This window comes from Cavia porcellus, unplaced genomic scaffold, assembly GCF_034190915.1.
Source record: "Cavia porcellus strain 051 isolate PalLab524CR breed Dunkin Hartley unplaced genomic scaffold, mCavPor4.1 scaffold_38, whole genome shotgun sequence".
Lineage (NCBI taxonomy): Eukaryota > Metazoa > Chordata > Mammalia > Rodentia > Caviidae > Cavia > Cavia porcellus.
In genome coordinates, this window is record NW_026947521.1 from 10,441,743 (window position 1) to 10,468,607 (window position 26,865).

Below are 26,865 nucleotides of genomic sequence, written 5' to 3' on the forward strand. Positions count from 1 at the left end.
GATCCAACAAAAAACTCAGTAATATGTTTTTATATCCTACACACTTAAATATACATGCAGTTATATCGTTTAGGCCACTTTCTTTTCCTCTCTTTTTTACAATAACAACTATACTTTTTGGGTTTTATTACTCCCATAGTTCTTACTACTTTTTTTTTAAAGAGAATAAAACCAAATGTGACAAAACAAAACAGAGTCAGTTAGAACAGAAGGATGGACATAGTATATGATGCAAAAATAGAATACCAGGTGATCAAAAATGATTACCATTATGCCTCTTGCTTTTTTGAAAAGAGTTGCCCATATCATCAGTATAATAGAATTGAACAAAACAGTACAGAACAAGGCCAATAAAACCTACACTGGAGACCTTACAAGACTTCAAAAGAAGAAAATAGTGAAACCATAATGGGCATCAGAGTAAATCTTACTGCCTTCAAAGTGGTTGCCTATACCCTCAAACTTCATACTATCCAACAAAACAGAATATGGTAAAATCAGACAGAACAAGATGGGGAGAGCAATACTGGGGTTTAAATCAGGTTAATAGGAAAACAAAAATGTTACTATAATATATCCTGCTATTTTTTAATTTAGTTTTCCCTTAATTAAAAAATAAGAAAATAAATTAATTTTAAAAAGTGGGAGATTGAGATAAAAGAGGACACAGTAACAGACCAACACAGGTCAGATCTAAACAATTTAAGCATCACTGTGTTTCACCACCAGATAACCTGATATAATAGTAGTCACCAGTGTCTCTTTCCTTGAATTATTTGAGTATAACTTCGTATACTATAGCATCAAACATATTAAGACAGTGTGAAGCCATTCAAGAGAACGTAAGAATTACGGGGTATTTAGAACCAGCTAACAGAAAATGAACAACAGTTTCTGTATTATCTCTTTGCCTATAAAAGATTTTGTTTATACTATCACATATAGTAAAATATAATAAGATACAACATGTTAAAACCTATGGAAACCGACGAACAACAGCTTGATGGAACTTCAACACAAGATGATATTAAATCAGAACTAGCTATTATGATGTCTTGTTTTCTTCAAAATTGCTATTCGTACTATCACAGACAATAAAATCAAACAACCCAGATTAAAACCATTCCAATTAATGAGTGAAAACATTATATGGCTTCAAACCAATATGATTGGGAATCATGATTACCACTTTTATGTATTCTTATCATTTCTTACACTAGGGAAACTATTTGGTATTTATACATGTGAGTTTGATTTATCTCACGAGTATGGTCTCAAGCTGCGTCCATTTATTTATAAATATCTTAATGTGATAATTCTTTGTAGCTGAGTAGTACTCCATTGTATAAAAATACCACAACTTGGGGCTAGGGATTTAGCTCAGCGGCATAAGTGCCTGCCTTGCAAGCAGGCAGTCGTGAGTTTGATCCCCGGTACCGATAAAAAGGAAAAGGACAAAAAAAAAAAAAAAAAAAAAACCACAACTTTTTTATCCATTCCTCAGTTGATGGACACTTAGGTTGTTTCCAAGATGTGGCTATTACAAATTGTGCTGCTATAAACATGGGTGCACATATATCACTGTGGTATGATGCTTTCAGTTCTTCTGGGAATATGCCTAGGAGTGGAATAGCTGGGTCAAATGGGGCTTCCAGTCCCACTTTCTGAGAAATCTCCAGACCGACCTCCACAATGGTTGCACCAGTCTACACTCCCACCAGCAGTGCAGGAGAGTTCCTTTTCCCCCACAGCCTCTCTAACATTTGTTGTTGTTGGCCATTCTTTCAGGAGTGAGATGATATCTCAGTGTGGTTTTAATTTGGATTTCTCTAATGACTAATGATGATGAACATTTTTTCATGTATTTATTTGCCATTTGTGCTTCTTCACTGAGAATTGTGTATTCATCTCAGATGCCTATTTTTGGATTGGGTCTTTGAGTTTTGGGGGTCTGATTTTTTTTTTTAATTCATTATATGTTTCAGACAGAAGTCCTTTGTCTGAGGGCCAGGCCAGTTCACTAAGATTTTTTCCCAGTTTGTGGGTTTTCTTTTCACTATGTTGGAGATTTCTTTTGACGTGCAGAAACTTTTTAATAAGAGGCGATCCCAATTATTGACTGTGAGAAGTATTTCCCATGCAATTTGAGTCCTGTTCATGAATTCTCTATCTACTCCTATGTATTCAAGGTTTTTACCCAATTTGTCTTCCAATAGATTTAGTGTTTCTGTTTTAATATTTAGGTCTTTGATCCATTTAGATTTTATTTTAGTACATGGTGATAGGCATGAATCTAGTTTTAGTTTATGACATATGGCGAGCCATTTATTAAAGAGACTGTAGTTCTTCCAGTGAACATGTTTGGCCCCTTTATCAAAGATAAGGTGGTTGAGTGTGTTTGTAGTTGTGGTTGTATCTTCTAATCTATTCCACTGATCTTCGGCTTTGTTTTTATTCCAGTACCATGTTTATTTTACTACAGTTGCTTTGTAGTAAAAATTCAAGTCAGGGATTGTGATGCCTCCTGCCTTGCCTTTGCTGCTCAGTCAGACCTGTCCTTGCTATTCTAGGTCTCTTCTCGCTCCAGATGAATTTTAGGAGTGATTTCTTGAGATCTATGAGGTATGTTGATGGTGTTTTTATCGGAATTGCATTGAATCTGTATAACAGTTTTGGACAATGGCCATTTTCACAATGTTTATTCTTCCTATCCATGAGCAAGGGATGTCTTTCCATTTTCTGAGATCATCTTCAATTTCATTTTTCAGTGTATTATAATTTTCCCTGTATAGGTCTTTCACTTCTTTTGTGAGAGTAATTCCTAAATATTTCATTTTTTTGGTAGCTAATGTGAAGGGTATGGCTTCTCTTATTTCTATCTCTTTGATTTTGTTGTTAGTATATAGGAATGCTATTGATTTTTGAGTAATGATTTTGTATACAGCCACAGTGCTGAATTTATTTATTATATCTAGGAGTCTGTCAATGGAATTTTGGGGGTCTTCTATGTAGAGTATCAGGTCATCTGCAAATAATGATAATTTAACTTTTTCTTTTCCTATCTTTATGCCTTTTATTTCTCTCTCTTGTCTAATTGCTCTGGCTAGTGTTTCCAGTACTATATTAAATAGGAGTGGTGATAAGTGACATCCTTGTCTTGTGCCTGATTTTAAAGGAAAGGCCCTCAATTTTTGGCCATTTAGTATGATACTGGCAGTTAGTTTGTCATAGACGGCCTTTCTTATATTGAGGTAAAGACCATCTATTCCAATTTTTTGCAAGATTCTTATCATAAATAAATGTTGGACCTTATCAGAAGCTTTTTCTACATCTATAGAAATGATCATGTGATTCTTACCTCTGGGTCTATTGATATGATGGATTTACATTTATTAATTTATATATGTTGAACCATCCCTGCATGCCTGGGATGAATCCCACTTGGTCATGTGTATGATCTTCTTGATGATTTGCTGCATCCTATTTGCCAATTCTTTATTGAGGATTTTTGCATCTATGTGCCTTAGGGAGATTGGTCTGTAGTTCTCTTTTTCAGTTGTGTCCTCAGGCTTTGGTACTAGAGTAATATTTGCTTCTAGGAATGATTTAGGAAGGATTGCTTCCCTTTCAGTTTCATTTAAGAGTTTGAGAAGTGTTGGCATTAAGTCTTCTTTGTATTTTTTGTAGAACTCTGCAGTGAATCCGTCTGGACGTGGGCTTTTCTTTGTAGGTAAGGACTTAATTACATTTCGATTTCATTAATAGAAATTGGGTTATTCAGCAGTTTTACATCTTCATGAACTAGCTTTGGTACTTCATATGCTTTTAGAAATCTGTCTATTTCTTCTGTGCTATCAAACCTTTGAGAGTAGAGGTTTTCGAAATAGGTCTTGATGATCTTCTGTATTTTTATAGGGTCTGTAGTGATTTCGCCTCTTTCATTCTTTATCGCATGAATTTGAGCTTTTTCTTCTCTTTTTAAAATAAGGTTGCCTAGGGACTTATCGATTTTATTTATTCTTTCAAAGAACCAACTCTTTGATTTTTTTTTTTGGATTGTTTTTTTAGTCTCTATTGCATTGATTTCTGCTCTGATTTTTATAATTTCCTCTCCTCTTTTGGCTTTGGGCTTGACTTGCTCTTCTTTTTCTAGATGTTTGAGGTATAGCAACAGGTTGTTTATTTGTATTCGTTCTGTTTTCCTCATGTGGGAACTCAGTACAATAAATTTTCCTATGAGGACAGCTTTCATTGCATCCCACAGATTCCAGTAAGTTGTATTTGTGTTTTCATTTGTTTGTAGGTATTGTTTAATTTCTTCTTTAATTTCCTCTGTGACCCACTGATTACTCAAGAGTGCGTTACTCAGTTTCCATGTGTTTGTGTTTGAGAGAGAGGGAGAGAGAGAGAGAGGTCCGCCCCTGAGGCTAGGCCCGCCTCACTGTTCCTGGCAGGAAGCTGTGGCACATTCCCCAAGCCAGAGAAAGCTCTGCCAGGCTGGAAATGGAGTCCTGCGGCTAGCATTTGTTTATTTTTTTATTTTTTATTTTTTATTTTTTTTTGTATTTTTGTATTTTTACTGGTATCAGTGATCAAACTCATGACTGCCTGCTTGCAAGGCAGGCGCTTATGCCGCTGAGCTAAGTCCCCAGCCCCACGTTTGTTTATTTTTTGAGACAGGGTCTTGCTATATTGGTCAGGCTGACCTTGAGCTACCTATGGAGTCCAGACTGAGCTTGAAATTATGATCCTGTTGCCTCAGCCTCCCAAGTAGTGGGATTACAGGCATGTGCCACCATGTCAGACAATCTGATGGTTTCAGCTGTGAAATGTCATTAGAATTAGATTCTATTTCATTAACTTAATATATGGAAGATTCAGAATTACATATTTTAAAATAGGTTATTAACTGCTTCAACTTTTGAAAGCAAGAACATAAACACAAAGTTAGATCTGAGATTTGTAAGTTATTTTGTGTTTGCCAAATAAAATGAATTTCAGACTAAATAGTTCAGTAAACCTTTTTACAGAGTATATGCTACATGCTGGTCACTGTGTTGGGGCAATGAAGGTGGCTTGGTAAAGTTGACACTCTAGTGAGAATGAGATAGGGAAGGAATACATGTAATTAAGTTATTTATGTGTTGTTTAATTTAAAAAATTTTAAATTCTAGTAGCGGTGAGGTATTAGCTGGTATGGTGGTGTATGCCTGTAATCCAAACACTGTGGGAGGCTTAGGGCAGGAGGATTACTAGTTGGAGCACAGTCTAGGCAACTGAATGACCTAGTGAGACTCTGTTTCAGGATTTAAAACATTCAAAAGGGGTCCAGGTGTAGCTCAGAGTGAAGGCTGTGGGTTTCACTTTCAGGATTGGATAAAGATAAGGAACTTGTGCATTGTAATACACACAAGGAAAAACATTTGTGTGTGCCCGTGTGGAGGTGAGGTGATGGTGATGGCTTGTAAGTGGGCTGTTGTAACTATCTGCAGTGATCACTTGGAGTGGGATTATGGAGGTGAAAAAAAGTTCATGGAGTGAAAAGATTTAGTTGACAAAATAGAATTTGTTAATGGACTGCCTGTGGTGGTGAGGGAAAGGAACATGTCAAAGATGATTCTAAAGATTCCTTAGGATTTTGGTAGCAAGATGGTTGGTAGTATCTTTTACTTGGAAAGAAGTAAGTTTTAGTGGGCAAAAAGAGCATGAGTTTAATTTTAGATATAATGAATGTGATGTGCCTTTGAGTTTTCCAAGAGGCAGGTGTTTATACTGCCAGTGTGGCAGTTTTCCTCAGATGTGGGTAAAAGAGTTTTGCCCTAGAGTAAGTTACAGCATTGGCAGTGGGGGGTGGGGAGGCGGAATCAGGTTTACCTGTTTACCTGGAGGTCACTTCCTCCTTCCCCTATTACAACTTCCTTTTTTCTTTGCCAGTGCACGCAGAAAAAAGTTCCAATCAGCTCCTCGCCTGTCATCAATGCCCACCCTAAGCACCACCCCCAGACAGAGGTTTTTTATATATATATCACATTCCCATGTTCCAGTCAGAGGAACCCAGACTGCCTATGGTCACGTTCTATTCTCTCACATGCCTATTCTCCACATCCTTGGACTTTTATACTTTGGTCTTTCATTGCGCCAAAAACACTAACATCATGGTGCCATGACTCAGAGGGCAGAGTGCGTTAGCTCCTGAGAGCCCCTCCCAGGACAAGCTACCCTGCCTGTGAACTACCTATTTTTTCCTCTGAAACTGTTTACTTGCCACCACTAATTTGCATGCCACAAGGACCTTCCTCGCTCATCACAGGTGTCTTTTTGTCCAGTCTGTTCATACTGAACACATTGTTTGTCCATTTGCCTGCTCTGTAAACAACTGTTCCTTTTTATTTGAGCTCAACGATCTTTTTCCCTTCTCTTTTACATTTTCAGATCATTTAATCAAGGTTTATTTGGGTTATAGATTTTAAAAAAAACATGCTTTCACCTAGGTTGCCAGCTGATCAAAACGATGCTAGAATTGGTTAGACAAAATCCCTTGGGCTGAGGCGACATTGGACAGAACTTCAGTTGACAAAAAAGTGGCCACCTGGTAACTTTAACCAGATCTTGTTCATTAATCAGAGGCCCCAGTAATCTCCATAACCTTATGGGAGACATCCCAACTGAAGTTTTTATGACTATTCATTGTTGCTGATCTGATGGTATATTCATGCCTTCATATATAAAATTGGGATCGTTTATGATGATAAATGTTTTCTTTCAGATCCAGACATATGCCTTTTTCTTGTGCTTCAGCCAAGAGATTCAAATCAAGTCAATATGAGGTCATCAAATGATAATTTTTAAACAAAAATTTATGTAATATCCATCCACAAAGGACCTAAGAACCAATGAGTTCCAATTGCTATAACCTAAAAGCAGCTTCTAAACTTAACCATCAGCCCTACTGCTCATGCTTTGATTATATGTTTTATACTTTGAGTGTGCATGCTTTGATTAAAGTTTATTCTTGACAAAAAGGTGCCAAACCCCAAGGCATCATAACAAATATACTAAATTCTTTTTAGATTCCTTTTACTGGGATCCATGAGACCTTTTCCAGAAAAATGTTCTATGATGCATATTGGGGCCATAATTAACTATACTCAACTGGCCTTAACTGACACCACAGCTAATCTCTCTCCTAAATAAAAAGGTAAAATTAATAAAACAGGCCATTCTCCAAAAATCAGATGGCATTAGACATTATAACAGCACAGGAGGTACTTATAAAATTGTGAAATCTAAATATGTATATGACAAATGAACGACCTTATTAAGGTATCCTTCTTAGAGCCCCAAGTCCCTCTGGAGGTCTTAGGTAAGACATTCTCTGTACTTGTGGACACAGAGGCCATGCATAGTGTTCTTCCTGAGTTTTCAGGCCATTATATTAAGCTCAGTCTCTATAGTGGGTGTTGATGGCCAACCTATGCAGCCTTTGCAGACAGGGCCTATTCCACACAGGTTCCAGACTCTCTTCTTTACCCATAACTTCCTAGCAATTCTAACATGTCCCACACCCCTTTTAGATAGGGGTCTTCTTCAAAAGCTTAAATTCTCCTTTACTTTCTCCCTCTCTACAGCTCTTGTCCTCCAGCCACTCTCATAGTGTACCACAAAGCCATCCCCTCCCCTACCTTCTTCGCTGGTCGATCCCATAGTTTGGGATACCTCCAATCCCACCCGCACTACCCATGACATCCCTATTTTAATTTGTTTTAAGGACCGTTCAATTTTTCCTTGCGTTCCCCAATATCCCATAGCTCCCAAATATTTACAGGGACTTAAACCTATGATCAAGCACCTTTTAGACAATGGTTTTCTTGAACCTACCCATTTACCCTGTAATACTGCCATTCTTCTGGTATTCAAGCCTGTGACTCTTTAACGTCTAGTGAAGGATTTTAGGGTAATCAATAACGCTGTTACCCCAATCCACCCAGTGGTGCCAAACCCTTACATCATGCTCTCTCATATCCATTCCTCCACCACTCACTCTACAGTCATAGATCTCAAAAATGCCTTTTTTTTATTCCTTTGTGTTTATGTAGACTGACTGAGACACTCTTGAGGTCTCAACAACTTACATATGTCATCTCTATATAGTATGTGTCAGGGACACCTCCCACCTGCTTCCTTTCGTATTCATCAATTTCGCAAATACATCTCTGGCCAGGACTGGCAAGTAGATATTTTACACATATGCCCTGCCACAAAACTCTCAAATATCTTCTCACCTTTGTTTGTACTTTTCAGGATGGATAGAAACCTTTCCCACAATCAGGGAGACTGCTGATATAGTTACTAAAGTCCTGTCACAGGAAATCATCCCAAGGATTACAACCATGGTAGAGCGACCGCTGCCTGTCTTCTTGGCAACCCCAGCAGCGGTCAGAGTTACTGGTCTGCCATCCTGGTTCCACATCACTCAAGCTAAGCAGTACCCTCCCAACCCTGAATCTAACCATCCTGAGTGATCATCTCATCTGCTATCTCTCACCCATCTCCATCTCACCAGGGCCTCACAGCCACAACTCTCGGGCTAATTCATGTTTTGTTATCCAATTTGGTTCCTAATCCCTTAAATTCTATTAAGTATTTTTTTTACAGCAGGAATCTTGACAGTCTTTCCTAAAGACTCCCAGATCATGCATAAAATCATCTTCATGTTCTCTCTACCTTCAGCTGTTTAGTTAAATGTGAGATCCCTGTAGATCTATGTGCTTATGTTCCTTATATAGTGACACAGCCACAGCCCTCCCCACCCCTGGGCCGTAATTTCCTGAATATGATTCAATCATCAGGCCTTATATTTCTCATGCTTCTTATTCTTTTCAGCTCAACTCCTAGACCAAAGACAAGCCCAACCTACCTACACTTTTAATTTTTACCCTTTCAGATGGGTAACTTCACTCCTCTTAACCCCATACTTATTTTTCAGATTCTGCCTCACCGTGCGCTGATGGTATAGCATATTTAAATCAAAGACACCTTTCCTTCTACCTCTCTTGGGTCCTTAAATCTGATAGTGCCTGCCTCCTCATAGCACCTTGTCTCTTTGTTTTTCTAATCTAGGATGCAGACATTACCAATGATAAAGTTGTCCTGGCTAAAACATCTGGTACCAGCTTCCACATGGACATCAACGATATCCCATCAACCTTTCTAAACCAAAAGATGGTGCCCCCTTTCAGCACTCTTCAGAGTGAAAGACTTCACCCTGTTCCTAACAATAAAAAGACAGGAATGAAGTTTTGCCTAGAATAAGTTACAGGATTGGCAGTGGGAGACGGAATCTGAGGATGTTTACCTTAAGGTCACTTCCTCCTTCCCCTATTACAACTTCCTTCTTCCTTTTCCAGGGCATGTGAAAAAAAGTTCCAATCAACTCCTAACGCATCATCAATGCCCTCCCTAAGCACCACCCCCAGACAGAGGTTATATATATATATATATCCCATACCCAAGGTTCCAGTCTGCCTATAGTTATGGACTCCTGTCCACGTCCTTGGAATAAAGGTTACTTTTTACTGTTATACTTTGATCTTTTATTGCGCCAGAAACACCAACAGTGGGCAGATGTGGACTATAGACTTGGAAGTCATTTATTTAGATAATGGTTGAACTGAGAATGGTAGACTACTACAAGACAGAAGCATGTGGAGAAGTAATGGGAAGATTGGGAGAAGGGTACTCATAGGAGCAAGAAGGGAGCCTTAGATTGTGTTGGTGGTGATGAAAGGTGAATATCCTTTGTGTTTCAGTACTCTCAGTCACCAGTGACCTTATTGACAGCCTTAGGTAAAATTTAGAAACAGGTTGAAAGTTTAGTGGGAAGGGAAGAAATAAACGCTTAAAAGTTCTACAAATTTAGCTGTGAATGAGAATGAATGCACTGGTTGGGAATGTGTTTAATGGGCAACAGGTTTGAACATACTTAAAAATTAAAAACTATTTGACATAGTTTGATTCTATAAGAAAATGAGATAGTGTCCAATTTTTGAAAAGGAGAACATGGAGTTCTGAGTGCTAACTGAAATCTTCACATTTGAGGAGCAATAATGCTAGCCTTCAGCCAGAGGAAAGGAATATTAAGACAGATAAAAATTTTAACAAAGCTGTGAGATCTCTTGCTGTGTACAAGCAGGAAATTTTCTGGAGAGTTGGAGAGTTAGTTGACCAGACAAATAGGATTACTAGTACTGTAGCAGTGCTAATATGGCTATACTGTAGGAGGAGATAACATAACATTGTAAGTTCTATGGGGATAGCAGTGTGTGTGTGTGTGTGTGTGTGTGCATGCACGCTTTTCTCCCCAGAATAGGAATAATGGTGTGAATAAGAAATCCAAGAATACTTTCACTGAGTACATACATTGGAGATTGGGGATTCCAAGTCAGTAAGGACATTGAAGAATGTAGGTTCCAAGTATATGTCTACCTACTGTGCAATCTTAAGTGAAAATTTAAACAAAAACTCATGATACGGAAGCTATTTCAAAGTTAACAAGATATATTATGGTAGCCATTTCTGATCTCCTTTATCTTGTTTTGAAGACTAATATCACTTTCATTTTAAGCTTTGATTGGTTTTATTCTGTTCTGTTTTACTTGATTTTATCATGTCTTAAGGTGTGGACAGCTATTTTAGAGATAATGAGGAATTTTGGTAGCCATTGTTGATTTTTCTGTTACCTTGTTTTAGAGTCCTGTATTGATCTAATTGTTTTGCTTTAATTGGTTCTACTATTTCATTTTGTTCTGTTTTGTTCTCTTTAAAATAAAATTTGAAATGTCTAATCTCTTTTAAAAAATGGTTATGTATAAGCAGTGGTTAATGTTGATTGATTTGAATTTTGTAGACTCAAATAAAAGTGAAGGCTTTTCCTGTAACAGTATTTAATTCACCATTTCAGCAAATCATTCCCTGTGGCCTACTGTTTCTTTAACAGTACCTCATCCATGCAGCAGATTTTACTCATTTCAGGACTAATCCTTGTCTAAACAGATAATGGTAACATGTTAAATACATGGTAAATGAAATAGATTTTTACCTCAGGGTAATTTATAGACATCCTTCTCTAAAATCCTGTTGTCTAAGAACATAAACATTTACAACCAATTCTTAGCTTTGTAGAGGCTAATTATCTATTTTACTTATATCAAGGTAACAAAGTACCCTTGTTTCTCACCCCTAAGCTACCTCTCTGTTTGTCTATTTTGTTATTGTAAACTCATGAGTAAGATGAGAAGTAGAAAATGCAGATAAATTAATGACTAAAGTGATTTTTGCATATTTCTTTTTTCTTTTACTTTGATACTTATTTCTTTGGCTTATTGAGTTGTCAGAAGTGACTGTCATCTAATATTCAATGTGATAAACTGGCTGCTTTGTGGCAGTAGTACAGGCCTGGCAAGTGCAAGGTCCTGAGTTGGTTTCCTAATAAACACACACACACACACACACACACACACACACACACACACACACACTGAGAAAAACTGGATTCTTGATGTGTGAGGATACCTCCACTTTATTTTGCTCATGAAAACAATTAATAGTTCCAGATAATAGTTAGAAATCTATGGTATTCTCAAGTGAAAAGTAGTTCATGGCACTTTATGGGCAGGAGCAGCCTGTCTCTCCTGTCCATCTTTAGCATTTCTTTTTCTGACAGTCTTGTCCACAGTCCCAGGCATCCCCTGCTTCCTTTCCTTTCTTATCACTTCACATACTGCAAGCACATGAAATACTGGCACCTAGTAACCAAGGTAGATAGACTACAGTGAACATCTGGCTGGGTACAGAAGCATGGTGGACAAATTCAAATTATTATCACTGGACTCCGTTAACTCTAGGTAATGACCATGACTTTTAGTTCAGTATCATCAAGGCCTAACTCAGTGCTTGACATGTCTCCAGAAGTATTTTAATTTTGAATGAAAGACTTTCAAAATTATGTTTTTGCTTCTATAGGTTGAGAAGATGAGGCTTAGATTTAGTTGCATCAAGATTTATGTTCCTGTGACTTGACTAGTTATACTTTAGTTTCAACTGTTCAAGGAGATAAGTGAATATAGTATACAATCCCAGCTGCCTAGGAATCCCAAGTTGAAAAGTGAGGCAAGCAGCCATTTGTCTAGCAGGGAATTGGGGGGGGGGGAATGGTAGTAGTGTATAATTTTATTTTGTTCTCGGTGACCATATGTGCTGAATACTGTGCTATAGGAGGTACAGTATGGAAGGCATGGCCTTTGCCCTTGAGGAACTTGTGTAATGTGCTGTAACATAAGACACCATGTAAGAATGAATATGTATCAAAAGCAATATGTAGTAAATTATATATATACACCTTTGTATTTGCCAGTTCCGTAAAATGAAAAAAATTTTCATGGTCTAGCATGAAGAAACCATGCATTTTCAGTTGATCTCCCAAAAGTAGGGACACAGAGCAGTTGGGGGGAACTCTGTCTAGAATTTTATATTGGTGGCTTCTGCCCATTTGGTATAAGAGTAGAAAGGGTTTCTCTGTGACAGCCGTGTGGAGATTGAGCCTTTTGATGGTTTCTGTTGTATCGTGGGATGCCATGTTACAGCTAAGGAATTCTCCCCATCAGTGATGTTGAATAGTGCTCGGCATATTGTAGAGTTATTAATGTGTATGTTTGCATGTGCTGAAATTCAAGTCCTAATTGGTTTTTTTCAATTTTTGTTTTGTTTTGTTTTGAACTGGTGGGGAGATCAGCAAGCAAATCCAATGGGAAGCAGCGCCATGCGTGGAGTCCCACTGCACTGGAGCAGCTGACCCCAGCCTTTCCCCATGAGTCAGCGCTGTTCCTGGACAGGGGGTAGAGATAACAAAGGACATATCAGCCAGCAAACCCAGTCTGGGAAGCATCCCCATGCATGGTGCCCCACCTGACTGGGAATAGACAGACCCTAACCCCTTAAGGCATGTGGGCTGGCAAACAAGAAGTACCAGCCCACATTGGGGTATGGAATACCTGCCTCATTCCCCCTGCACCCCCCCACCTCCATAAGAGACTGGCATATCCAGAGAAATACAGGCTGTGATAGCTATGGAGGTGAAATGCAATTGGATGCCTGTGATGCTTTGGTGCTTCGCTAACATTGCAGGTCTAGGGCCAGTGGTGGGATCATGGGTTCAAAAGATAGTGGTACGCAGAGTGGCATCTAGGGTGGTTTCCTTCTGAGGGTTGTAGCCATCGATTCCCTATGGTCTTGTTTTGAAGTCCTATATCATTTCCATTGCTTTATTGGATTCGGTTTTATTCTCTTGTTTGCTTTAATTATGTCAAATCCAATGGCAGGAGAAGTTCTTTCAAAGATAGCAAGGTACATTATGGTAGCAATTTTGGATTTACTACTGGCTTGGTTTGAAGTGTGGAATTCATTGTCTTATTTTTATTGTTTCTGTTCTGTTTGATTTTTACTATGTCCAAAGTTATCTGCAGCTATTTTGAAGACATCAAAAGGCATCATGGTATCTGTTGTTGATTTTATAATGTTTTTAGGCCTGTGTCTCTTACACTGGTTTGTTCCAATTGGTTTTATTGTGTTTTAGTCTTTTTAAAATAAATGAAAATGAACTGGTGGGAATCTTGAAGATCCTCAGTGTATTACTTGGTTTTCCTTTGGCTGGAACAAAATGCCTAATATGTGCAATTTAAAGGAGGAGAGATTTATTTTGACTCACAGCTTCAGAAGTTTTGTCCATAGTAGGTTGGTTCCCAGATGCAGACATCATGCCCAACTAATTGCATATGGGAAGGAGCTGACAGGGAAAGGCTGAGGAAAGGTAACTCTTCAAAGGCAAGCCCTCAGGGATCTGTTTCGAGGTCCCACCTCCTAACAGCCCATTCAGCCTTGAACTTACCACTGGATAAATCTGTTTTTGAAGTTTGTGCCCCATGATGTAATCACCTTCCAAAAACCCATCCTCTGAACATATGAGCTTTCTGGGGGACATTTTTTTTAATCCAAACCATAACAGTATGCTTGAACCTCTTTCTTGTGTTAGAGGTTATACTTTACTTGAGCTGTGACAATGTTCTCTTGTAACTTGTAGCTTATTTTCCTTTGTGTTGAATTTTCTTTCTTTTTACTAAGTTCTAGCACAAATATTCCTAGATAGAAAATGAGTGTTAGGGGCTGGGAATTTAGCTCAGTGGCATAAGCACCTGCCTTGCAAGTGTGTGGTCATGAGTTCGATCCCCGGTACCGATAAAAAAGAAAAAGACAGAAAAGAAAAAAAAGAAAGAAAGAAAATGAATGTTGTATTTGCACTAGTTGGGGGAATAGCTGAGTATATATAGAAAGAAAAGAAATTTGGGGAGGGAAAAGGTGAAATGGTACTTCCAGTGGGTTTAACAGAAGCACAAAGGAAAAAGAATTTAGGTACAAACACTTGGTTGGCTCTTTTTGTTTGCAAGCATGATGACTGGTTTCATTTTTACTGATAGCAATGGGGGTATGAACTGATCCTATGATATGTTTGAGTTGCCAAACTCTTTAAGATAATTATATTTAGCATCTAATTTTTATGCTACTCTCATGGTGTTTATAATTTAGTTAAGAGATAGTGCGTTCAACACCTTTACATTCTGGGAGTTAAAGGACCAAAAGAAGTTAAATAGCAGTATAGTGTGTATTTGTATAAACAAAGGCTCCTTACTGTTGTCCTAGTGTCTGCAGTAGTGCTTGGCATATAGTAGATTTTTAGGAAATCTTGGTTCTATGGGTAGATAATGGTATTGATGGTAAACTAGAGGTTCTCTAGGGGCTGTGGCATTTGGAGAAAGCCTGGCATCTTGTGGAGTGCAAAGGATAAGTAATTTCATTCTGCTGGGTGTTGGAGACCACTACAAAGAGGCTCTGTGCAGCATTTAAAATTAACTAGTTGGCTTTCTATATTTGTGAGTCTGTCCTAGGCCTTGGCCCCTTGCCTGGCAATGGGAGTTGATTCATAGTAAGTGAACCTCTACGAATCACTGGTCCTGGCTGAGGCCTGTACTGGCCTATGAGGCCAGAGATATCTCAAAAGCGAGACAAGTGCACAGCTGCAGACACTCAGCTCAAATATCAATTATCAAATATCCCTGTCACATAGAGCATCGTTTTCTCATCTTTGACTTTCAGTTTATTAACCCTCTTTCCGGTTAAGTATATTTCCTATTCAGAGCATCTTGATGGCTCCTGCCTCCTCATCTACTCTGCCTGTGTTTCTTTTTGTTAGTGTATCAAGGCTGTCTGTATTAGAGATTATAGCCCACCTTCTCTACCTCATCTCTGCTATTCTATTTTTCTGCTATTATTTGTCCACTTTTTTCCTTCATTCCACTGTCTGCCCTGTTCATTGGGGCCTCTCTGCCATGGCTGCTGGAATCCTGGCATTTTTTTCTATCTCTCTCTAGAATGTCCTTCAGTATTTTTTGTAGGGTTGGATTGGTGGTCATGAACTCGCACAGTTCCTCATGATCATGGAAACGTCTTGTTTCTCCTTTAATTTTGAGAGTGAGTTTTTCAGGGTACATCAATCCGAGTTGGAGTTTATTTTTTTTCAGGGCTTGGACTATTTCACTCCAGGCTCTTCTTGATTTGTTAGTTTGTGTTGAGAAGTCTTTTGTTATTTTGATGGATTTTCCTTTATACGTAATCTGTTTCTTTTCTTTGACCACTTTTAATATTCTGTTCCTGTGGTGAATTTCTGGGATCTTGATTATTATATGTCTGGGTGTAGATCTTTTTTGGTTGTAGTTGGCTGGAGTTCTATATGCCTCATTTATCTGGATATCATTTCTTTTTCCTATGCTTGGGAAGTTTTCCTTAATTATTTCTGTGAATAGCCTTTGTAATTCATTTGTGTTTACTCCTGCTTCTTTGCTCATGTTTTTTATTCTTAAGTTATAGATCCTCTTGTCATCTTCTAGCCTTTGTATTGCTACTTCCTGGTTCCTTGTTATTTTTAAGAGGTCTTTTCTTTCATGATCACACATTGCAAATCTATCTTCAAATTTTGAAAGACTCACTTTGGTTTCTGTCAGGGCATTTTGCCAGCTTTCAATGGCATTTTAAATTTCCTGGTAATCTCTTTGGATCTGTTTCATGTGTTCTAGGTTTTGTTTATATTCTTCACCAAAGGTTTCTCTTCTTTTTCTGGGTCCTTCCATTCTTTCATCTGTGTCTTCTTGAGAGGGGCTTAGCATTTCTTTTATTAATCTTTTTATATCTTGCCTCACTTGGATTAGAATTTCAGTTTTAAGTTCATCTATGAGGCCATGAATGTATTTCTTTATGTCCGCTGATGTTGTGGCCAATATTGTACGATTGCTGTACTGGTTCTCTTCTGTATTTACCTCTCCTGGACTTACTTTCTCAGAGTCAGTGGCTGGAGGCTTTTTCTTATTTCTTTCTCTTGCCTTGTTTTTGGTTTCTTTCAGACAGGTGTATGGTGGAGGTCTCAGGCCCTTTCCTTATTGCTTGTGGTTTTTCTGAAGCGTGCTGGCTGGGGGCTTGCTGCCTTCTCCAGTTTGCTGTTATGTGAAGTGCACGCAGGGACAATGTGGGCTGGCCCCTCTTCTCTGAGCCAGTCAACGGGAGAGTGCCTTCAACACGTTAGTCTGTGCTGTACGGATATCACAGGTTCGAGACAGTTTCGTCCCTGGCCATTGGGTCCTGACCAGGGGCATGACTCAGCCCAAGCATGTCCCACCAGTCCTCATTGGCTTTTTCATTTTTTTTTTTTTCAGTACCGGGGATCGAACTCACGACCGCCTGCTTGCAAGGCAGGTGCTTATGCCGCTGAGCTAAATCCCCAGCCCCCTACCAGTCCTCATTGGGCCAGCGGTGACTGATTGACCCCCCTGAGGTTCCGGGTTCAGGCCTATCCTACCGGATGCCCATATGTCCTTCAGCCAGCCCCTACCGCGAGACCCAATTTCCAGCATTCACCATGAATTAATGCAGCTCTCCACCTTGGCTACACTCTATGCTGTGCCACGTCCTCCTGCCAAGGGCCCCAGACTCAACAACTCCTATTATCGGTGGTCAAGGCTTTAGTGCAACCATGAATTGTCTGACTCCACGGCATGCCCAGCACAGCACGGGACTGGTCCCAGTGAGCGCGTCTGGTTCCAGCCTTTTATCAATGTTTTGTTTCCTTTCTTTCTTTTTCTTTTTCCTCAGTTTCTTCCCTGTCACGAGAATCCCTCTCCTTTCGTCTGGTCTTCTCCATGGTGTTAAATTCTAGCGTCTGAGTTGTTTTTCTCAGAGAGACTCTCTACCCTGCTACCTATCAAGCTGCTGTCTTCAGAATTCCGGAACACCTATTTCTTTCTGTCCCCTTTCCTTATTCTCTTCCATGTTCTCTCTCTTCTTCTTGCCCCACTTGCCCTTCCAGGTGGGTCTGTCTGCCCTGGGGACCTCGTGGCCAAGGAGTGGCAGCCATATGTGTGTTCCAGAGTTGGGCCCGACTGTTGGGGACTGTGGTCCAGGTCTCGTCTGAAGTCAGGGCCACCATGGTGCTTTGGTTACCTACTCCCCAGGGTGCTGGCTCTGCAGCACCCTCTCCATGGGGATCTGCCACTGTGTGTTTCCACATCTCTCTGGTTATCCCAAGTTGTCGTCATCGCAGTTCGTCTGAGATGATGAGATGCAGCAATTAATTTCGTTCTGTTCATTTTGGCTCATTATGCTTTCAGTGCTCTGAGGACAAGTACGTGACAAGTGCCTACCAGTGGATGGTGCCCTTCCTGCATCGCTGTGAGAAGCACTCTCCTGGCGCGGCCAGTGAGCTGCTACGAGAGTACTTAGTGACCTTGGCTAAGGGAGACTTGAGGCTTCCCCTGAAGATATTTCAGCATTCCAAGCCAGATGTAAGTAGAAACCGCAGCTTCTCAAATTGTTCAGCTGTGTTTTCTTGATAGAACTAAGTTTTATTTATAAGCTTATGATAGGCATTGTAAATGATTTTCCTGTAAAGTAAAAGACAACGGTTGTCATGCTGTTCCTTTTTCAGCAGCGTTTTGTATCCATTTCAGTAGCGTTGTGAGCACTGAAAATGTTAGTGATTATTAAATAGAACCACAAGGAAGTGTTATCCCCAGAATTCAATGTTACTCTGAACTAGAATCCAGGATTTAAATATTTGGAGCTATTTTTAGAATTGGTGTAATTTGATAAGATAGGATGAGCTCTGCTTCCTGATATATGATTTTAATTGTTCACGTGCAGCATTTCCTTAAATTGCTGGAAGCCTCCATTGGCAAATGGCTCCACCTTTTAAAGCCCATCTAGGTTGCTGTGTGGGCTCTCATTGCCCTCGGATCACCCTGCAGTGATAAACACACAGAGCTGAGAAAAGAAAACACTCATGATTCATTAGTTTGAAGGGGGTTTGAAGATTTAATGCTACGTCTCATGCATTGTGTGTAGAAATGAGCTATGAAAATCATTTGAGTCATTGTAATAATTTTATTTTCTAATTTACATATATTCACAGTAACAATAAAACAGCTAGATGTGGTGGCACCTGCCTGTAATCCCAGCTCTCAGAAGGCTGAGGTTAGGTAGGAGGATTGCAAGAATGAGACCAGCCTGGGCTACACAGTAAGTTCAAAGCCAGCCTGAACTGCATAGTGATGTTGTATCTCAAAAAAACAAAACCAAAAACACATTAATAAAACAACTTAGGGAAGCATGTTGGCACATACCTGTTATCTCAGCACTCAGAGGCTGAGGCAGGAGATTGCCGTGAGTTCAAGATTAGCCTGGGTTTATAGTGAGTTTTGGATCAGCCTGGGCTACATAGTGACACCCTGTCTGAAAAAAAAACAAAGTTCAGGGCCAACCAATATCCACAGAGTTACCCTTGGTCCTTTTCCATCAGAGGGCACACAGCAGGATGGCACAGGCCCTGTGGGACTGACTTTGTGACGATGTCCTGCACAGTAGACTGCGGTGCATGTGGGGGACCCTCAATGCCGTTCCCATTTGAAATTCAAAGTGAATCTGCTTCCCGGTGCTTTGATAAAACGGGAATGTCAGGAAATACTAGTCTCAAGCTGAAGTAGAAAGGAAAGCATTGCCTTCTCCTGGAGTAGAGCGTTTTTGTGTTTGGGGAGTTTCAGGCCCACTCTGGCTGCCTGTGTGTGGGCCTCTCCTGGAAGGACACTTCTTTGCTTCGGGCCCCCTCTGCAGCTGGCTTCTCCTGGCATGTGATTCTCTGGGCACTTACGTGCTCTGCATCACTGGGCTCTTTTCATGGTGCTTTGTAGCTTGCTTGCTTTCTTTCTTTGAGACAGGGTCTTGCTCTGGAACATCGTTCTAAAGCCTAGACTGGCCTGGAAATCATAGCAGTTCTCCTGCCTCAGCCTCCTGAGTGCTGGAATGACAGATGTACGCCAGCACTTTGTGTTTTATGGCCCATTTCCTTTTTTTATTTTAAAAACAAAACAGTAAAAAGGGTAGAAATGATACAATATATTTTTAAAAGTAGGAAATTAACAGTAATTAACATATTGTATATTGCATCTTAGAAGTAATTGTTCAGATTATAAGATTTAGGCATGAGAAAAAATGGCCAAACAATGAAAGCACAAACTGTTCTTTTGGATGAACTAACAGATTTGTAGTATAGTTATCTATCATATGTATATTCATATATCTTTTTCCTTCTTCCTCCTCTCCTTTCCCCCATCCCAGTTGTTCTTTTCTTTTGAGCATTGTCTTTCACTATCACAATATCTATTGTTCATTTTGGATCTTATTACTCTTTCAGTTTTTTTTTTTTTTCACATTAGGGGGACAATATGATATTTACAAATGTGAGTTCGATTTATTTCAGTTATGAGTATGGTCATGTGTTCTCTCCATTTCCCTTGAAAAAGCCTCAAGATTATCCTTGTTTGTAGCTGAGCAATATTCCATTGTATAGAAAGGCCACATCTTTTTTATCCATTCCATGGTTGATGGGCATTTGGGTTGCTTCCAAGATTTAGCTGTTACAAATTGTGTTGTTATAAACATGGGTACACATATATTGCCATTGTTTTCAATTTTGCTGGAAAGATACCTGGAAGGGGAATAGCTGGATTGAATGGACTTTTAATCCTAGTTTTTTTGAGGACTCTCTACACTAATTTCCACAGTCTACACTCCCACCAGCAGTGGAGAAGTGTTCCTCTTTCCCCACAGCCCTGTCAGCATCTGTTGTAGGTTGATTTCTTGATGGCAGCCATTCTTTCTGGAGTGAGCTAGACTCTCAGTGTTATTTTAATTTGCATTTCTTGAATGACTGGTGACTGGTGAACATTTCTTCCTGAATGTTTTTGTACAGTCCATTTCCTCTGGTTCGAGTGGTTCTTCTCTGTTTCTGATCCTTCGAGTCCCTGCTCTCTGGGAGCTTCTCTCCCACAAACTCTTTCGCCATCTGTCTGCCAGGATGGGTCCTTATGCTTTTCCATTCCCATTGTGCCCTTCCCGCCGTGTTGGGACAGTGGTCCATGGCTGTCTGGCCTCTACTTCTCATTGATCTCCATGTGAGCAGGAATGAACCCAGGGCTCCCAGAGTGGGCGTGCTCAGTGCGGGTGGGGACAGACTGGCTCTGCACAGGCCTGTTGCCTGTTGAGTCCCTTCGTGTGCTTCTCCAGGATTGTGCCACGCACCAGTCTTGCTTCTCTGAGGGCCCTGTATTTGTCCAGATGGCACAACATTCTCAGCCATGAAGCCTGGCAGAGAGGAGTCCACAATCCAGTTTACAGAACACAGAGAGAAAGTCATCTACGAGCCAGACCCTGCGGTGGAGCTCTGTGCCCTCTGCAGTAGGTCATTTGGTCTGGCCACTGAAATGAATGTTCACAGATTGAAGGCATCGGGAAGAGATGGAACTGTGCCACGGAAGGTCACCAAGTGAGGACAGGAGCGTAAGAGTCAAGAAAGAGCTGGATATAATCACAGGGACAGGAATGTACCGGATGGCCTCAAACCATTGTATGACACAGTGTGAGGAAGAGCTGAAATCAGAAAGTAGTTAAAGAGAGAATGTGTTTTTAAAGATAAATGTAAACTGAGCTTGTCATTACAGCCGTATCCTGAAAGGATTATCTGCAAGTGTTCTGCATAGGATGGAAATAATCCAAAAATAGAGTAGATATGAGAGTGGGGAAATAGTACTTAAGAAATAATAAATATGAGAATAGTGTAAGTGAGTGTTCCATTATTAATCATGAAAATAGCAGGTCAGAAAGTGAAGACGAGGGAAGCACAGTGAGCATGTGGTCAGGGTGGGCGAGGCGGGTGTGAGGCAGGGGTCTGGCATCAGAGATCAGAGGGTCTGGGGTTGTTGCTCAGGTGCTGAGGACAAATAGTGACACTGGCAGGGACTTTGATGGCTCCAGTGCACTCAACGCCTGGCCTGTTACACTTCACTCTGAAGTGCACAGCACTTGCAGTAGTCAGAATGACGACCCCCAAAATATGTGCACTGTGAATCTGGACCCTGTTACAGTGTCCTGTACTCCCAAAAGGCTGGGCACATGGGGGACATCAAGCCACCGGAGGTCTCCCTGGTGTCCAGGTGAGCCCAGTCTGATCGCATGAATCCTTTGAGCCACTGACCTTGATGATCTTCAGCTCCACTCACAGATGACTGCCCAGTGTCCCAGCCCTGTTTCTTAGGCAGCTTCTCCCTGCCAGAGCTGCCAAAGGTGCCGTTTGTGTTACCTCTCCGAGTTCCCTTGATTATGGGCTGATTCCAGAGTGTCTGTGCTGTTGTGTTGGTCTGATTGTCCCTGCATTAGCACAGTACTGTTTTAATTATGAAGATTTTAGAGTATGTTTCAGTGTCAAATAAGGATAGTGTTTCCTTGCAGTTATTTTTCCTAACTCTTTTTGTTTGGAAGCTATTCTCAGATGTTTGTTTTTTCTATGTGAACATTGGTATCGGCTCATCTGATTCTAAAATTGGCTTACTTATATTTTTATTATGATTATGTTGAACTTGTAATGGTAAGTCACCTTATTTAAGAATAGGAGACATTATTACATTTGTTTATGTCTTTTTAAATGTCTAGTTTGGCACATCTCTTGTTAAATTTATTCCTGTTTTATTGCTTCTGTTATAGATGGAGCTCTGCCACCTCATTTCCTATCACTCTTTATTCCTGTGTGTGAAAGCTGTTGATTTTATTTGTTCATTTTGCTCCTTCAGTCCTCTTTCTTACTTGCTTGTCTTATCATCTGCCATTCATTATAGAATTGAGCATTCTACAGTGCTCCATTTCAAGACTGTTTTTCTCAACTGTGATTCTCTTGCGTTTTGCTCAGTGTCTCATATGGACAGTGGCCTGCTGCCTGTGATGCAGGAAACCTACATAGCTAAGCTCTTAGAAAGCGCCAGGTGAGCTGGCACCCTTCTTCAGTTCAGGAAGGGCAGATAATGGTTTTATAGAGACTGCTGAGATACTAGGACTGGAATGATCAAACTAAGGAACAGTGTGTGGGTAGGTTTTAGAGTTTGGCATCACGTGGGTGAGAGGGACAAGTATGCTGTAAATTTGAGCATCATGATTCATGGGTAGCATATATCACATTAGAAAAATATGCTGAGTGGCATAGACCAGTACCAAAAGAATACAGAGAAAAAGCGCTTCATGCATTAAGGTAGAAAAGGATTTATTCATTGACTAGAATGTGTTGAACGTATGCACAGGATCATAGAGATCTGGGAAGTTGCAACTGAAGTCAAAGTGAAATGGAGTTAACACTGAATTATTAAGTTGGCAAGTTCTTGAAGAAGACATGTTAGGTGAGCAGAGGTTTTCAGTTATTCCTGTAGTATTTAGGTGTGTGGAATTCACAGCTCTGATCTCCTCATCCTTTAATTTAATCAAACCTGTTGGTTTACCAAACCCTAGGTCAAAATACTTGAAAGAAAACTTGGGTTTATGCTGAATATTTACAGCCTCTTTTGTTATCATTCCTAAACAGTGCAGTATGACAACTACTTAAATAGCATTTGCATTGTGTCAGATATTTTAAATAATAGAGTGGGAATTAAGCATGTAGGAGGATATATACCAGCAATATGCAGACATTATGCCATTTTATACCAGGCACTGGGGTGTCTGCAGATCCGGGGTCCACAGGGCCCTGGGGACCAGTTTCCTCAGGTGCTTAGTGACGTGGGTGGTGTAGGGAAGTGGTCTCACATGCGGCATCAGGAGTGTGAGCAGAAGGCAGGAACACATTCTCTGCCTTCTCTTGTGCACAGAAGCACCGCTGCAGGGCTTTCACAGGGGGCTTTGAGCAGACGCAATCAAACACAAGACTCTAGAACGTCAGACTTGAAAGCAGGCCTGTCATGTCTGTCTCCAGGAGGAACAGCTATGGAGCAGGGAGATGGAATAAAGCATTCAGGGCTCTGGCTCCAGAGTCAGATGGCTTCCCAGCTACCCGTGACTGGCAATGGTGTTCGGGGCTCGCGGGTCCTGGCGCCTCCTTGCCACATGTATGTTTCATCTCCACCTTCCCTTGGGCCTGGCTCCTCCTGCCCAGATCTCCTGCAGGAATGCCAGAGCCCATGCTGCTGGATGTTGGTCCCGGCCTTGCCACTTACAGCCTCTAGCAGCTTGAGCACATCACTCAGCCTCTCAGCACCTCAGTTTCTCCTTAGTATACAATGGAAACAATATAGGGTCATTATGAAGATTAAAAAATTAATATGGTACATGCAGAGCACTTAGAAATGGAAGCCAGCACAAAATAAAAAGAGTTATCATATTAATTTTTTTTTATCTTTTTAAGACAGAGTCACTATGTAGTGTGCTGGCCTTGGGCTCACTTTGTAACCCTACTTGGTCTCAAACTTGGCAATGATTCTCCTGCCTCAGCCTCCCAAGTGCTGGGATTACAGGAGTGCACCACTGTGCCTGGCTGGTCATATTAATTTTTAATAGACTTTATTTTTCTGGGTGGCTTATCCTTATCTCACCAGTCACTTTGCTGCTTTGGTTCCCTCTTTGTCAAATGCTAGTGCCAAATTCAGGCTGTTATTTGTTTTCTTAGTGCCTTGAAGCCATATATCTAAATCCTTAACCTAGCTGCTTTATTTCCGTAGTAATTTTCAGTATTTTTTATTTATATCCACTGGTGTGATTCTCCTAAGAAAATGCCTTTGCCAGCGTCTGTCAGTTTTCTGTTTTATGTGTACTGTAAGTTTCAATTAGAATACAGGAATCCGTAGATAATTATTATAGAAATTATATTAATTTCTTTCTATATTAACTTCGCTGTTGAAAAGAGCTGTATGAAAGCAGTTTCAGGCTTCCGCTTTAGTTTCTGTGGTAAAAGCATAAGGATTCCACATGTATTAATTTAATCTTCACAGTCACCCTCTGAGGGAGGCATTGTTAGTCCCTTGAGATTGCAGCATTTGGTTGTTTTCATAGTTGAGGAAATGCTCCCCGGCTTGCAAGGGAAGCGTGGTATTTGATATAAAACGAAGCTGGAAGTAGCCACGCCTGTGCTCCAGAACACGGAGCACTGTCTGTGGTTTGTGTTACACTGTGTCCCGTTTGGCTTGTTTTGGATGGAATGACAGCCCGTGGTAGTTAAATGAGTAATACATACTTGATACTTAAGAAGTAATAGGTTCTCACATTGTTGAATGTAAGTTAAGGAATTTTGTGTATTTTTGTCATTAAAACACAGAATTTGGCTTTAGGGTTAGAAATGGTGTTTTTAATGAATTGCCTTTCGAATGCATTGCGCTTTTCTGTTTTATCTTGAGTGGATCATAATGTTTTCGGCAGATGCAAAGCTAGGGGTTACAAATGATCTTTTCTAGCTGATTCTGTAATTAAAGTGTGATTCCATTTAGAATTATTAGAGACCCCAAGGTCTGTAAGCTAAAGAAAAATCGAAATTGTTTCTGTGGCTGATTAATTGCAGTGTTTAATATTCCATTGACAATAGTACTTGGATAGGGAGAGCCTGTAAATCTCTCGACATTCAGTACATGCTCTCTTTTCCCCAGCTCCAACAAAAAATTATCCCCGATCAGGACCAGCTGATGGCCACGGCGCTTGAGTGCATCTACAGCTGCGGGTGCAGCAACCAGCTCCCCCTCTGCTATGGCATCCTGGAGTGCCTGCCACAGAGAGGGCCTGGGTAAGCAATGCTGCGAGCCGCCCTTCCACCCGAACCTTAGCATGTTGCTCTCCCAGATGTTCAGCACAGTGGATAGCTAGAAAGTATAAAAAAGAAAATAAAATCATGAGCTACCCTATTGTCTGCTAGTAAACTCCTGTTCTTTTACCAATATATGAGAAATTCTGAATTTTTAGTGTAATTATAATTGCTTTGCTGTAATTGTGCTAAACTTGATAATTATCCATTTAAGCAAAAAATTCCACCACCACAACAAAGAATCCTGTTAAAAATGGATTAATATTGATTTATTTGCCTTTAAGTTGCATTTTTAATTAAGTGCTTTCTGTATTTGTAAGGTAATGGTATTTGTGATTTGTGTGTTCTAGGTCTGTCCTTATAGTAATCTTTTTAAGTAGTGATGGATGAATATTTATAATTTTTAAATAACTTTTGTTTCAGTGGAAATTTATATAACATGCTTTTGGATTAGTTGTATGCAACTCAAATTTTATTTTCTCTTTGGAAGCAAATAACATTATTCCTCTACTCTTTAAATCTAGTACATGTTATAAACTCAGCATCTGGAGAAGAATATATGATCTTCGCAACACATAAAACAGCACTGAATGAAAAATCCAACCTACTTTAACCATTTGTGATTCTAACCAAGTTGCTTAATTTTTCTGCTTATCAGTTTCTTCATTTACGAAAAAAAAATTAGACAAGAAATTTCTTTATTGTTTTCTGTTTCCCTTTTTCATATTGGCTTGTCTTCTTTTTTTCTTCCTTTTTTTGAGGTAGGGTCTCTGTATGCAGTTCAGGCTGACCTTGAGCTCACTTTGTAGCCCAGCCTGGTCTTGAACTCACAACAATCCTGCCGCAGCTTCCCGAGTGCTAGGATTACAGATGTGAGCCATCACGCCCGGCTCTGCCTTGTCTTCTTTCAAGAAAACTCTTTTCTTTATGAAACAAATGATAGCAATCACCACTTTTATAATCACTGTGAAATAATTGTTCATGTACTCTTAATAGTACTGAAATCAGGTGAAAGATTAATGTTAAAGATTAATTTGCATGTTAACAGAATCTTATTCCAGAAATTTGTTTTTTTTTGTTTCTGATTTTAAAGGTTAAAAAAAATTTGAAGGTGAAATTGGTCAATTGAGGTTTGACTGCCATTATTCTAACCAATCAAAGTGGCATTCCTCATGGCCAGACCACCTGATGATATGTGCCCTGATGCAGAGTAGCACGAGTTGCTGGTTTTGCAGCATCCCTTCCAGGCAGTTGCACTGAAATTGTTCACCTGAATCTCACTAACCTATGGGCTGGGCTTCTAGTTACTACAGAGAATAGAAGATCACATTTTATAACACCACGAAGGAAGCAGCAAGTGCAGAATGCAGGTTCTATAAGTTACTTGATCTTCTTTGCTATAGAAATTTAGTGACAGTTAGGAAACCAGATTGTTGGACAGGTGTAATTGCAGAACAAAGGAGTCCAAAGGGATGCAGTTCCTTTCTAATTTTTTTTAAGGAGAAAAAGAAAACAGAAAAAGGGTACAAGTAATACAAAATTTAAAAAATAAAGAGTAAGAAATCACTAGTTAATAGATTACATATTTTCGTCTTAAAAATAGTTGTTCAAGT

General features: G+C 39.9%; 1 pseudogene; it reads left to right on the top strand.

The window, feature by feature from the left end:
- LOC101789106 (NBAS subunit of NRZ tethering complex-like) overlaps nucleotides 1-26,865 on the top strand; it is a 112,117-nt pseudogene that overhangs the window by 13,004 nt on the left and 72,248 nt on the right.